Source organism: Chrysemys picta, chromosome 5 (genome assembly GCF_011386835.1).
Source record: "Chrysemys picta bellii isolate R12L10 chromosome 5, ASM1138683v2, whole genome shotgun sequence".
Classification (NCBI taxonomy): Eukaryota; Metazoa; Chordata; order Testudines; family Emydidae; genus Chrysemys; species Chrysemys picta.
This window is the reverse complement of record NC_088795.1, coordinates 3,084,684-3,097,521: the sequence shown is the minus strand read 5'-3', so window position 1 is coordinate 3,097,521 and position 12,838 is coordinate 3,084,684. Positions and strand designations below refer to the sequence as shown.

The 12,838-nt window shown below is 51.0% G+C and overlaps 1 protein-coding gene across 2 annotated transcripts in view; it reads left to right on the top strand.

Annotated features, from left to right (window-relative positions):
• MFHAS1 (multifunctional ROCO family signaling regulator 1) overlaps positions 1–10,213 on the top strand; it is a 97,998-nt gene extending 87,785 nt beyond the window's left edge. Inside the window, exon 4 of one of the 2 annotated variants that reach the window (XM_008174596.4) lies at positions 7,479–10,213. The gene's annotated coding sequence lies outside the window, so the exon portion shown is untranslated. The remainder of the gene's footprint in view (positions 1–7,478) is intronic. The other variant, XM_065597443.1, reaches the window with a different exon arrangement.
• The last annotated feature ends 2,625 nt before the right edge of the window (positions 10,214–12,838 follow it).

Below are 12,838 nucleotides of genomic sequence, written 5' to 3'. Positions count from 1 at the left end.
TTCACATATCGAAGGTTGAGATGGAATAAGAGGACAGTCCAGCTCTGGGCTGGCATGTGCTAGGTTATAATGACACATGATGCTTGGTCTGTAGCAGGTTGAGTTTAGGAGCAACTGAACTGTAGCTAACCAATCAGTTACGTGTTTTAAGTCCCTGACATGCTGGTGGTGTCTCTCATTTGCACAAACCCACACGCTGCCTGTACGTATCCTGCTTTCTGTGGCATTTGTAAGAGGAATAGTTTGTAAACCTTCTTTAAATCTCAGCCAGATCTGTTACTTTGAATCCTCTGCTAAATTCATGATGGTGTAGAGCTAGGACATTATCCTAACCCTTCCCATTCAAATGGCATTCACTGGTACAGAGCTGGGAAGATACCCCTGTCCCTCTCTGTTCCACCTGCTTTCTTGCAAGATGGATCCTCCATTCACTACTGCTCCCCATCAAACACCTAGTGCTGGCTGGACAGTCCATCCAAAAGGACTGGTTTGGTGGGATCAGAATGTGCCGCGTAAACAGGCTGATTCCACCAGCACTTGTGCTGGGAACCAGGCAGGCAGACTGGCCACCGGGGCTCCCTTCTTCTCCGCAGCTCACCTGGTGGGCTTCCCAGACAGTCAGCTCCTTGTGCTCCTGCAGAGCAGGTGATTCCGGGGGAGCACGTTTTGTTTTGGAAACATTGAAGTGGTCCCACTGTGGGAATGTGTCAGTATTTCCAAAGCAAAACATTTAAGAATTTCATCCCCACAAAAAATTCAAGTTTTGTGGCTTTTTGTCCTGATTCAGGATGATATTTTCCCTCAAACTCAATTTTTTTTGCAGAACAGAAATCCCATCTCCTGGCTGGCATTACAAAACTGCTTTTATGAGCACCAGTGTTCACTGGCTCTAAGCCCAAGCTCATTACATGACTGGCTGCAGCTGAGTTAATATCTACAGTGTCCTTCTAAGAGACCAGCACTCTTCTTCCCCCCCCCCCCACCCCCCCAGCCACCCCACCCTGCAGTGAATACTGGCCATCCAATCCTCCACATTGCTAACACTGGCCACCCTCTCCCAGTGATTGCTGACTTCCCCTGTCTTCTCTGTCCCTGCAAGGACTGGAGCTGCCAGGAGACTGGCTAGGGGTGGCAGGAGTACGGAGGAAGCTACTGGGTGGCACATTGTTCATGGATGGAAGGGGGCCGTATCTCTCTGAAAAGGGCAGCTCTCTTTCTTCCCTCCCAGTTCTCTCCTTGCTTCTGGGAGGGGAGGGCAGAGCTGAAGCAGGAGCCATCTTGTCCCATCCAGGGGAAGCCAAGTCAGTGGGGGTGAGGCACAGCTCCAGGGCAGAAGAAGGCTTTAGTTGGTTAGGTCATTCTCTGTATTTGCTGGACCCTTCCAGACCCCTAAAGGGCCATCCCAGGGGGCGGAGTAGGCTGACCACTAGGTGCTACTACCCCATCACAGAAGGGTACGGGAGCCATCTTACGTGGGCTAACATGGGGGAGAACGCCACCACAGGAGGCTTGATATGACTGATTCCTCTCCCTCCAAAGGACCCTGTCAGTCACCTTTTAAGGCAGACAACTCTTGCGCTTCTTACTGCTCCTCTCCTCCTCCTCCTCCTCCAAGTGCAGATGTGTTGAGAAAAGCAACTGAAAAAGCGCCACGTATTGGTCAGACACATGTGCCCAGACTTCAGTTGCAAATGAGTGCTTTACCTCTGGGGGAGAGTAGCGGGGCGGAGACTCATCCAGTGGCGCCTCCTGCTGGTTTATCCGGGAATTAGCTCTTTTTACCAGCTCCAGAGTGCCCTCTGCCAGTGTCTCGCCGTCACTGGCCCCCATGTCCCTCCCGGACCCCGGTGCCCTTTTATCTGGGGTGCAAGCAATACCCCACAGATCTGGGTCTCCTCTCCCCCAGGGAACCCCCACCCTCTATCCCCACTTTACCTCAGCCTATGGGCTACTGCCAGTCACCATCTAGCCCCCTTTCACTGGAGCCGACTGCAGTCTGTATAAGCCAGTCATCATAGGCAAGGGAGGTTTTGCCCTGCTGCCTTTCCCTGCAACCCAGTATCTCCAGGGGCCTTGTACAAGGCCCTCCAGCCTGGGGAGTTGCCGGCCTGGAGCTCCCCAGCTCCTCTGGCCTTTCCCCAGCCCTGCTTCACTCCAGTCCCCTTTAGCACTCAGGCAGCTAGGGAATGCTTGCTCCTGGCCCACTGCCCTCTTATAAGGGCCAGCTGGGCCCTGATTGGGGCGTGCCACAGCTGAGGCTGCTAGGCCAATAGGCCTAGCTGATTGGCTCACCCGGCCACAGCCCTGTTTACCCAGGAGTGGGGCAGCGGTCCCACTACAGAGAGCGAGCTGGGTTCTCTTCCAGCTTGTGCATCACACACACGGGTCTAACTCTTCCGACTGCGGGTCTCTGGTGCTGACGATGGCTTACCAGGCAGAGCTTTCCTCTGGGTGTGCTGTCAGATAGGACGCTTTGCTACCCGGAGCAAAGTGCTGGCTCCTTTCCTGATGGGCCACGAGGGGGCGGTCTGGCCTGCAGGGGCTGCAATTGCCCTCTTACAGCTGAAAAGTCCTACACTGTGTATGCTGGGCTCTGGCCATCTATTGCCAACGGGCTGAGGTGGAAAAAGGAAGTAGCAGATTCTCACTAGGCCGGGATGCACAGCCCCTAGCGTAACGGAGTCCTAAGAGCTACCCTGGGAGGAGAGGGGCTGATTCACCCTGCCCTGCCTTTGGCGCAGCCACTTACCGCAATGCAGAGCAGGTGTGAAATGCTACCAGCTTAGGAAAGTGGGGACAATCAGGCCTGCATGCTCCCTTTGTCACTGCTAAGAGAGGGCTGGCTGCTGCGCGAACCCGTCTGCATTTTAACCCCAAACAAATGCATGGGGTCCTCCCGACACTTCGCTCAGCGAGAGCCTGCTCCTGTAAACAAGAAACCTGACTTGGTCATTGAAATCCCTGACAGAATTACTGCCTGGCTGGGAACTGGAGCTCCCTTGGGGTCTGCAGGGAAAGGCACGGCCAGTTGTGTGGCCCTACTCAGCAAACGCACAGTGGTCTGAAAGCTGCCAGGCTGGGCTTGTCCTTAGGGAGCTGGGCTGGAAAAGTGCACACTCCCCGCTCTCGGGTACCTTTGGGACCAGATCTGTTGGTGTGGGCACACGTGGCAGGCGTGGCAGACTGACCAGCTGCTGTGGAGCACTCACACGTGCCGTGGCTGCTCCTCCACCGAGCGAGCCCCGTAGTGCAGTCATGTTGTGTAGTGAGCTGGTGACAGCCTGAAGAAAAGCATTCTACCAGGAAAGCATTCAGCCACAAACGTGAGCTCACGGCTTGGAAGAGCCTTTGGCTCCCTTGGCCAAGTGCCTTCAGCTTCTGCAGACTCTAAGGGCCTGCTTCCTGCTTGTGAGGGCTGTACCCCTGCGGTTCCTGAGGGAATCTCGCAGTAGTGTCCTGTGTGGGGCAAGGTGCAGAACCGCCTTCCTGAGGCAGCTGGCAGATGGCTCCAGCGCTGCTGCTCATGCGTGGCACTTCCTGAAGCTGCAAGCAGCAGTAATATCACCGAGAATAGAGGCAGCCTCACTCTGCTGCTTGGCAAAGCTGTGAGTAGCATCAAAGACAGGCCTGCGAGCTGTGTTGGGGGAGCAGAGTGACCGTGGACTCCTCGCCTGGACTGTGAACTGCCAGGTCCCTTGGTGAGACAGGAGGGGAGAGAGAGAGCTCCTTCTCCCTTCCAACAAGCAGAGGGGTTATCTAGAACCCATCGAAGGCTGACCCCAAAGACCCCTGCACTGGTTCCAGGAACAGGACCATAGTGGGGTTGAGGGGACGCTTCCCCACAGCTGTGGGGAGTGATTGGCTTCCCACATGGATGTTTCCTGTGGAGAAGGATGTGTGAGTAAGAAAAAGGGGTGGGGGATAATAGGAGCTGGGGAATGAGGCCAGGAGCTGGGAATGGGTGACTGGGGCTGGATCACTTGATGATTTCCTGTTCTGTTCATTCCCTCTGGGGCACCTGGCATTGGCCGCTGTTGGAAGACAGGATACTGGGCTAGATGGACCTTTGGTCTGACCCAGTACGGCCCTTCTTTTGTTAGGACGGGGAACCACTCTGCGTAGTGCAGAGTCTGAGGGATTGGGAGCGTCGCCCAAACCAGAGTGCTCTGTCTCCCTTGTGCTAACAGTGGTGCTTTTCATGGTTTTGTTTTGGAGCATTTTAGGCTCATCCTGGCCTATCAAACAGAGATCACTTGGGTCGGTGACCCCTGAAATAACCGGAGACCAGAAAGAGCAGTTCAGCACTATTGAGATGCAGACTTGCTGTGAGAGCCGAGCGAGGGTTGTCTCTAGGAAGCTACTTAGAGAAGAAAAATGTAGACTGACCTCAACCCTTTGTCTCTGATCAAATAGTCAGTGAGCCGCCTGGGCGCTGGAGACCACCTCGCTTCTGAGCACTAATGTAAAATGCACTGATAGCATGTGCGGGCAGGGGAGTGCTGGTCTTGTAAGCAGCTCCAGGCAGCTTGATTGAAGAGGTTTTTTTTATAGTAGTAAAAATGATTTCTTTGTAGCATGTAATGTACTGATCCAGAAGGTAAAGCTGCTAGGCTACACTGCTCAAGCTGCTGTTTGAACACTCTGTGCTGTGGAAGGTGACCAGTATGTTGTGATTTTCCACTGAAGTCAAAAAACCTCAGTTGCAAGAGCTTCCTGAGGTACTCCCGCAGAGACGCAGCCGAATCAGCACGCCATGGAACGCGGGAATGGCAGAGACCTCGGCACACCACACTGACTTACTCCTCAAGTCTGTGCCCCCAAAATAAAAATTCTGCACACCATATTTTAAAATTCTGCAAAAATCTGCATATTTGTCAAAATAACACAATATAATCACACTATTTTCAATTCTTTGCTGAAAAGTATTTTGAAATAAATGACCAAAATAATTGAAAATGATGTGATTATATTGGCAAATAAAATATGCAGAATTTTGCAGAATTTTAAAACTTGATTTTTGGTGCAGAATTTTTAAATTTTGGTGTAGAATTCCCTCAAGGGTACCAGATTCTGTGTGGAGCAATCAGGTTGTGGGCAGCCCGGTGTGGGGGAGGGAATCTGGATGCACAGGGGCTTGGTTGGGGGTTCTGGGTGCAGGGGAGTCCAGGTGAAGGTAGTTAGGGCTCAGCAGGGGGATCTGGCTGCTGGAGGAGTGGATCTTGGTGGGGTGGGGGTCAGAATGCCACTGTGCAGCTGGTTGGGACTGAGTGGTGTGGGGCTCCCGAAGCATGGGGTGAGTCTCTATAGGGTGGGGCTTTGGATGTGGGGGGCTCAGTGGGGGTGTTCTGGGTGTGGGGAAGTCTGGGTACTGGGGGCTCCTGATGCAGGGGTGGGAATTCTGGTGGAGGTTGCAAGGGGCTCCCGATGCAGGGGGGCCTTGTGGGGGGGTTCTGGGTGCAGGGGGGAGGGATCCAGATGCACGGGGGTTGGGTGGACAGGGGGAGCAGCTCCCTGTACAGGGACCCCTCCCCCGTGGCTGAGGAGCAATAGGGCCAGGAAATGGCGGGAGAATCACTGTACGGGTAGTTGCTCCCCTGTCTGCCCAATGCCCGTGCATCTGGACTCTTCCCCCCCACCTCCTGCAGTGACTTGCCTCTCCCCTGGCTGCTCCAGGCTCCCAAACAGATGTGTCTGCACAGCCAGGGAGGAGTGAGAGAGTGTCACGGAGTCACTGGGCGATGCTCTGGAACTGCTCCCTACGAAGCCAGTCAGGACTCTGAGGGAGCCTCCTCTCTCTGAGCAGACTGTCTCCAGGGCAAGAAGCTCACACAGTTTCGACCCTTCTGGGTCTGACCTCGAAGCATTCAGCCTCCCCTTCCACACCGTGCGCTTCCCGCAGCGAATCCGCCCAGGCGGGGCTCCTGGGGCAGCCACAGGGCCCTGCACCCCAACTCCGCAGTCAGCCATGACTCTCAGCCAGCCAGGAAAACAGAAGGTTTATTAGTCGACAGGAACACAGCGTAGAACAGAACTTGTTAGCACAGAAGTCAGTGACTTTCATCCAAGTCCATCTTCGGGGGAGGGGAGCCCAGAGCCAGGGCTCTGGCCCTCCCCCAAGCCACCTGAGACTGACTCGCTTCCAGCTGCCTGGCCCCTACCCTGCCTGCTGCTCCTCCTCCTCCGACCTTTGTCTCGCTTCCCTGGTCAAGAGTCATCTGGTCGCATCCCCCTCTTGGGTCTCCATGGCATCCGTGCAGGCAGCTGGAGCAGCCCCCACAAAATTCACACACCCTTATTCCCATCACCTAGACATTGGTGCAATGCACAAGGAAACTGAGGCACACACAGCATTCATGCAAAACAGTAAGACTCACATACAACATAACAAGGGAAAATCCCCACTTCGTCGCAGTGAGCACTGGTAAAGCTTCTCTTTGCCTCCCCACAGAAATTATTCTGCAAGGAAGCAAAGAGAATCAGTGGGGGGCCATGTTTCTGTGCGTGCGCAGTGGCGCAGAATCCCCCCAGGAATACTGAGTGCCCCTGTGACTGAGAGCTTGAGAAATGTTACAGAACCATAAGGCACACGTTAAAATGGGAAGGCCTTGCCTCCTTTTCAGGAATAGTTTGGTGTTTGCTCCCATGAACTGTGCCACAGCCAGTGCTGGTCAGGTTTGGATGAATACTAAATCATCAGCGCTCTAGAAGTCCCCTAATTAAACCTGAGCTTGAGCCGCGAAGACCTGTACATCCCCAAATCGGGAACACAGACGCTCACAGATGGAGCTCTGGATTGGACCAATCTCTAGTCATGACCAGTTGAAGCCGTACAAGCTAGAGTCAGCGGGGAGTGTGTAGCTGGCTTCTTTTCTTTCTTAACTTGTTTACAGTTAAAATAATGTATAGTTAGCTAAAGATGCAGCTCCTCCTCCTTTACAATATCTTAACTATTTGAGTGATGTGATCAGCAATAGCTAGTGTGTATTAGGTGTTGGCAAAACCTTTCCAGCATGAGAGGGTTGGGAATGCTAGTCTGGGCTAAGAACTCCCTAGCTCTGGTTTTGGGGAAACCTCCAAATCCTCTGGCTCAATAAAAAGCAGGTTCTTCCAGGAGCAGAATGGCTTGGGGACAGGGCTCTGCTGGCACCGCAGTCATGGTCTACTTAGCGCTATCATAAAACCCACCCGTGAACTAAATTCACCTACAAAGGTTGGGGGAGTGGGAGGACACAGATGTTCAAAGGGGCGTAGAGACAAGGCTAGCCTTAGAGGTGGCATGTTCTCCAGCTGTTGGAGCTCAGTGTCACTGCTTGGAGGGGGCAGGAGAGGTACAGAATGCCCACATGGATACAGGCTTTGTTTGTGCCCAGAGCTGGGGCTGGATAAATAGCAAGGATCTCCCATCATTTCCCACATTTGGAAACATTCTCCTGTTCTCTTCACTGCCACTGATGTGTCTCTCTCTTTATTTTCCCCAGAGGAAGAAACTAGTGATTTGTTGCTGTGATAAGTGAGGAAAAGAAAACTCCAGACTGGAATCTCTTTCCCAGCTGGAGGACCGTTTCCTGATAACTCAGCGTGATCTATGGACACACTAACAAGAAGAGTTCAGATGTTTTCAAGGAATAAATGCCGTGGCTTGGTAAAGCAGAACTGAGTAAATGTTTTACACCTGAACCTCAGAATCATGATCATCCTCCAAGGAAGAGCTGCTTGACAAACGAACAGTGTGAACGGCTTCTCAGGGATTCTGTTTGCTGTACACAAATAGCCATAATGTCGGGATTGATGGCAGTATTTAGAGCACTCCAGTTTGGTTCTATTTCATGTGGAAGCGGGATCACTCATCTGAAGTTCACTGCTGTTCAGTAACTAGTGTAGAACAATGTGGTTTATCTTTATTTTTGTAATGTGCAAAACCATTTAATTTTCTACACAGTTTAAAGCTTCTAGTATTAGTGACCACTGAGTGCAATGTTCTGCTTGGAGCCCTGCCAAATAGCCCTTGGGTTCTTGGTTTGTTGTCGATATGTTCAAGTATCTATCACTGTTCTTTTGTCCCTCACACACAGTGTTAGCTCACCAAGTACGCTCCAGGCTATCACTGTTGAGCAGCTCACAGGAGCGGCTGCTTCTGGAGACGTTCTCCCCTCTCCACGGTGAGGATATGCTGCCTGATGTTCATCGTCCCTGTCTCTCTCCGCTTCCAAGAAACCCAAAAGAACCCCCCAGAACAAGGTGGGGGCAGCCAGAAGATGCTAGTTTGGGAATACCCTCACTTCCAAGTGCCATGCTTCAGCACAGCACAATGGCAAGGAGCAGGGGGACTAGGCATTCAATGAAAATAACCTGTTGCTAATCACAGGCCAAGCACCAGTGAGACTGGTGTCGCTGAGCTCAGAATGGAGACCAGGGAAAGGTGGGCAGGGAAACATACATTTTCAGCCTGCATGCACATCCCTCGCTGTCATACTATGCTTGGGAGTTAATGAACTGTCGCAATCAAGTAGGGTTTTTAAACCACTCGGGTGTCATGTACCATGGGTCCTTGGCAGGAGGGCAGGGCACTCTGCTATTTGAGAATATGTTCCAAGGGTGTAGCGCGCCCTGGCTGTATCGGAGAAAAATGTACTTCAATTAGTGGGGAATTCTGCTCCTTTTAAGTAGGAGGATAAATTCCCAGCAGCCAACATTCTCAACCAGAGAGCACCATATTGTGCTCACTAACCTGTTTCCAGTCTCCAGGTTGCTGGCTGATCTGTGTTCTACAGAAATAGCACAGTTCAGAAGGGCAAACCAATAAATCATTTGCCCTTGGGGCAACAATGGGAGGCAGATAGCACCATTATTCCTTGGGGGGTGACCAGTAGCATCTTATATTGCATTTAAAAGCAGAATCCCAAAGAGGTGGTTCAGTTAAATGAAGCTCAAATGCGGCTGCTTGCTTACTTTGTGTGTTGACAGAAAATGTGCATAACTATATGTACGTAATCAGTGAGAGCATGGAAAGGTGGGAACTCTGTCAGTGGATAGTACTTTACATGTCTTGTATAGTGAGAAATCTGGAGTATTCTTGCAGTACTGGATTGTTGCTGGACCACGTACGTCCCTGTTGTAACTGCATTTGACATCTTTGGAGTTCTTACCGAGAGGAGTTTGGCTCCATAGCTCCAGTTTCTGCTGACTGCTTAGCCTAAGGCCAGAGTTGGGCTGACTAGTCCCTTTTCAACGTGCATTGTTCTCTCCAGGTTCGGCCTTTGCTAAACGCTTTAGGACTCAGTTTTAAATGTGAATACAGCTGAGGTCTAAGAATGAATTGGGGTTAACCAGGCGTGTCTGTACTCAGTCTCTGAAGGCAGCTCGGGGTTTGTGTAACAGGAGTCAGAACTGAAGGAGATGGTTTCCCTTGGGCAGTCCCCCAGTAAGGTGTTTGGTAACTATAAACCTTGAAAGTAAAGGCAGGTGCGTGTGTGTTGAGCTTCTCTGGGGGCAGTGAGCATGCTTGGTCCCTGCTATAGCGCTTCTGGTCAATGGGGGTCATACCAGGGTGAGTTATTTTTTGTTGTTGATACCTAAAGCTGCCAAAGTAGCAAAGCCTGTGCCCAGGTGTGACAGGCGCTGTGCTGGCAGGGTGCAGGAAATGTGTGAGACTGGCTGAAGAAACAAACAGTTGGAAATGCTCCTTCGCTGGGCAGGATCATTAACCCTCTGTGCAGGAAGCTCCTTTCTGTCTCATCGCCTGGGAGTTTTGCAGCCAGATTCCCCGGGAGCTCAGCTGTTGAGACCCCAGGCTGGATCTTGTTGGGACAGCATCATTGGAAGAACCGTGTCAGGCTCTTCAGGAAAAGGCCAAAGTTCTACTCCAGTAAGCACAAGAGAAACGATTCTGCCCAGGCAAGCCGCCCCCTGCCTCCCCCCCCGGCCAGAAACTGCCCCTTGAGGCTGTTCTGTCTTCTACTTGTGCCTCTTGAGGTAGAAAAGCCATTTCCCAGGTTTGTGACAAGGCACTGCCCAAGTGTTTTTCCTTCCTAAAAGGTTCACTTGCTTATGTTGGGCCTGTCCTTGTGATTTGCACTCTTGCAAGAACAGCAAGTGGTGTTGGTGTACAGCTGATGCTGCAGCTACAGTTATCCATTAATCTCCATAACTGGGTAGAAATTTACAAATTATCCTTGCCAAAAAGATTGAAAATAAATCTGATCTTAACTTGAAACAAGGCATCTCTTCCCAGTCATTTTAACTCCGTTCAGAATTTCCACCACTTCCCCCTCCCCCCCTCTCCCCCCCCAAATTGATTTCTGGCTTTGAAGACCCAGGGCCTAGTTATGTTTTTGAACTATGAACATAGAAGATTGATGCACACCCTGCATAATTGGGATTTGGTGCTGGAGCTGAGTACTAATTACTGTCATAAAATACAAATTCAGACAGATCATATAAGTGTAAACACTTGTTCTGTAACACCACGTGTGCCCCTCCAGAGCTCCCATAGTCCCTGTTCCCATATCGAAACACTAGAGAACATATAAACTCCACTTCTTTTTGTTGCTGTTTCTCCAAATGGCACTCACTCACAGTAAGTGTAGAGAGAGTGACTACACGTACAATGTCTAAAACCTGAGCTCTACTGAAGGAGACATCAGCACCACAAAGGATGGGCGGGATAGATTAATCAGCGCTGAGGTGCTCAGGCAGAGGCGACTGGTAACTGCTGATTGTAGCAGGGCCCAATTTAAAGGTTCTGGTGTCATGCAGCAGAGCTCAGGGCAGATACTCAAGAAACAAAGGAGTTTTGATTTCTAGAGCTACTTTTGATGTCCTAATTTGCAATACTACGTAATAGCAGATGGAGACATTTCTAAAACAGAGCTACACATGAAGCAGTTCTGGATTGTACTGGCATATTATCAGTTGGAAGCAGTTCTCAAGCAGGGGTGCATGTACCCTTGGGGGTATGCAGATGTCTTCCAGGGGGTACATCAGCTCACCTAGATATTACTGACAGAACAAGGAGTAATGGTCTCAAGTTGCAGTGGGGGAGGTCTAGGTTGGATATTAGGAAAAACTTTTTCACTAGGGGGCTGGTGAAGCACTGGAATGGGTTACCTAGGGAGGTGGTGGAATCTCCTTCCTTAGAGGTTTTTAAGGTCAGGCTTGACAAAGCCCTGGCTGGGATGATTCAGTTGGGAATTGGTCCTGCTTTGAGCAGGGGGTTGGGCTAAATGACCTCCTGAGGTCCCTTCCAACCCTGATATTCTATGATTCTATTTATTTGCCTAGTTTTACGGCAGGCTATGTAAAAAGGACTAGTGAAGTCATAGATTCTAGGACTGGAAGGGACCTCGAGAGGTCATCGAGACTAGTCCCCTGCCCTCAGGGCAGGACCAAATACTGTCTAGACCATCCCTGATAGACAACTGAAATTTCATACAGACAATGACTTGTTTATACTGCTCTATGTACTATATTGGTGTTTCTCAACCTGGGGGTGGGGGGGGTGGGATGGTTTGGGGGGTTGCAAGTGCTGAGCTGGCATTAGAGGGTGGCAAGCAGGAGCCCCGCAAAGCTGAGAGACATGCTGAAGCCTGGGTCCTGCTGCCCATGGCTGAAAGGGGTTCAGTCGTCTGGAAAGATTGAGAGCCGCTGATTTGAAGAACAGATATTTGCAGACAATCCTTTGATATGATCTTTGAGCTCTTGTAATAATATCAGCCCCCAATAATTGTCAGGAATCTGTTCTAATTTAACCGTATCAAATTATTTTCCCTCTCCATTTGAATCCGTTTCTCTTGTGGGTTTACAAGGAGACCTTAGCTCTCTTGGGTGTCACAAGTACCAGAAATCTTTTGCTAACCCTCCTGGTGGCTGTGATGTCTCCTCTGGCAGCTGACTCTTCAGGTATCTGTAGTATCACAGAATGCTGAATATAGGGCATCATTTGCAAACCTGGAAAAACAGATTTCATGGCAGGAGAATAGTGGTTTGAAAGAATGTTTGGAATGTAAATGGAGCACAGAAATCTGTTTTAATCTCCTGTGCCTAGGCCAGTTAGCAGTGATGTTCAAGTCCCAGCACACCACAGACTCTTGCCCAAGGTCACACAGTCACTTACATCTCTAGGCCCAGTGGCATCTCCCTCACTGGTATTGTAAGGCACTCAGAGACGGCAGCAGGCGGGGACACACCGATACCTTGGTATCTAGACAGATTACAGCTTGGGAGCCAATGATGCGTCACGTCAGGAGGGGAGGTGTATACGTCCCGTTGCTCCCAGCTCAGGGAAGAGCCTGTCCCATGCTCTGCACTTCCTGGCCTGGTTCTGCAGTGGCTGCAGCCTTCCCCTGACCCTGCAGCTCCAGTTCCTGGCAGTTTCATCCTTTAAAGAGGCAGCCAGGCCTCCAGCCCAGCGTGAAGTGGGGGTGGCACATGCTGCTTTTCTCCCACCAGCAGGAGATCAGGGGAGCTGTCAAATACAGGTCAGTTGCTCCTAGTTCGCTATCAGACTTTTACAAGGATTAATGTATAAACAGCAAAATTATGTAGGAGAAATGGGTAACTAAATGATACTGACCGATCTAGGGAGACATTTGTGCTGAGATCACAGACTTGGAAAGCAATGCTCAGGCAGTAATACAGAGGTGTTTCTGGTTCTAGAAACCTGTTCTTGCCACCTGTGGGCCCCTGGGATAGCCCTGTGTGCCTCTGATTCCCCAAACCCCGGTGCCCTGGTGTGATGACCTCTCTCATAGTCTTTTAACCTTTGTTTCCCTCTTTGGAACGGAAGGAACAGTATTTCCGCTTCCTGTTTCTCACTCCCTACGTTAGAGTCAATCCCAGG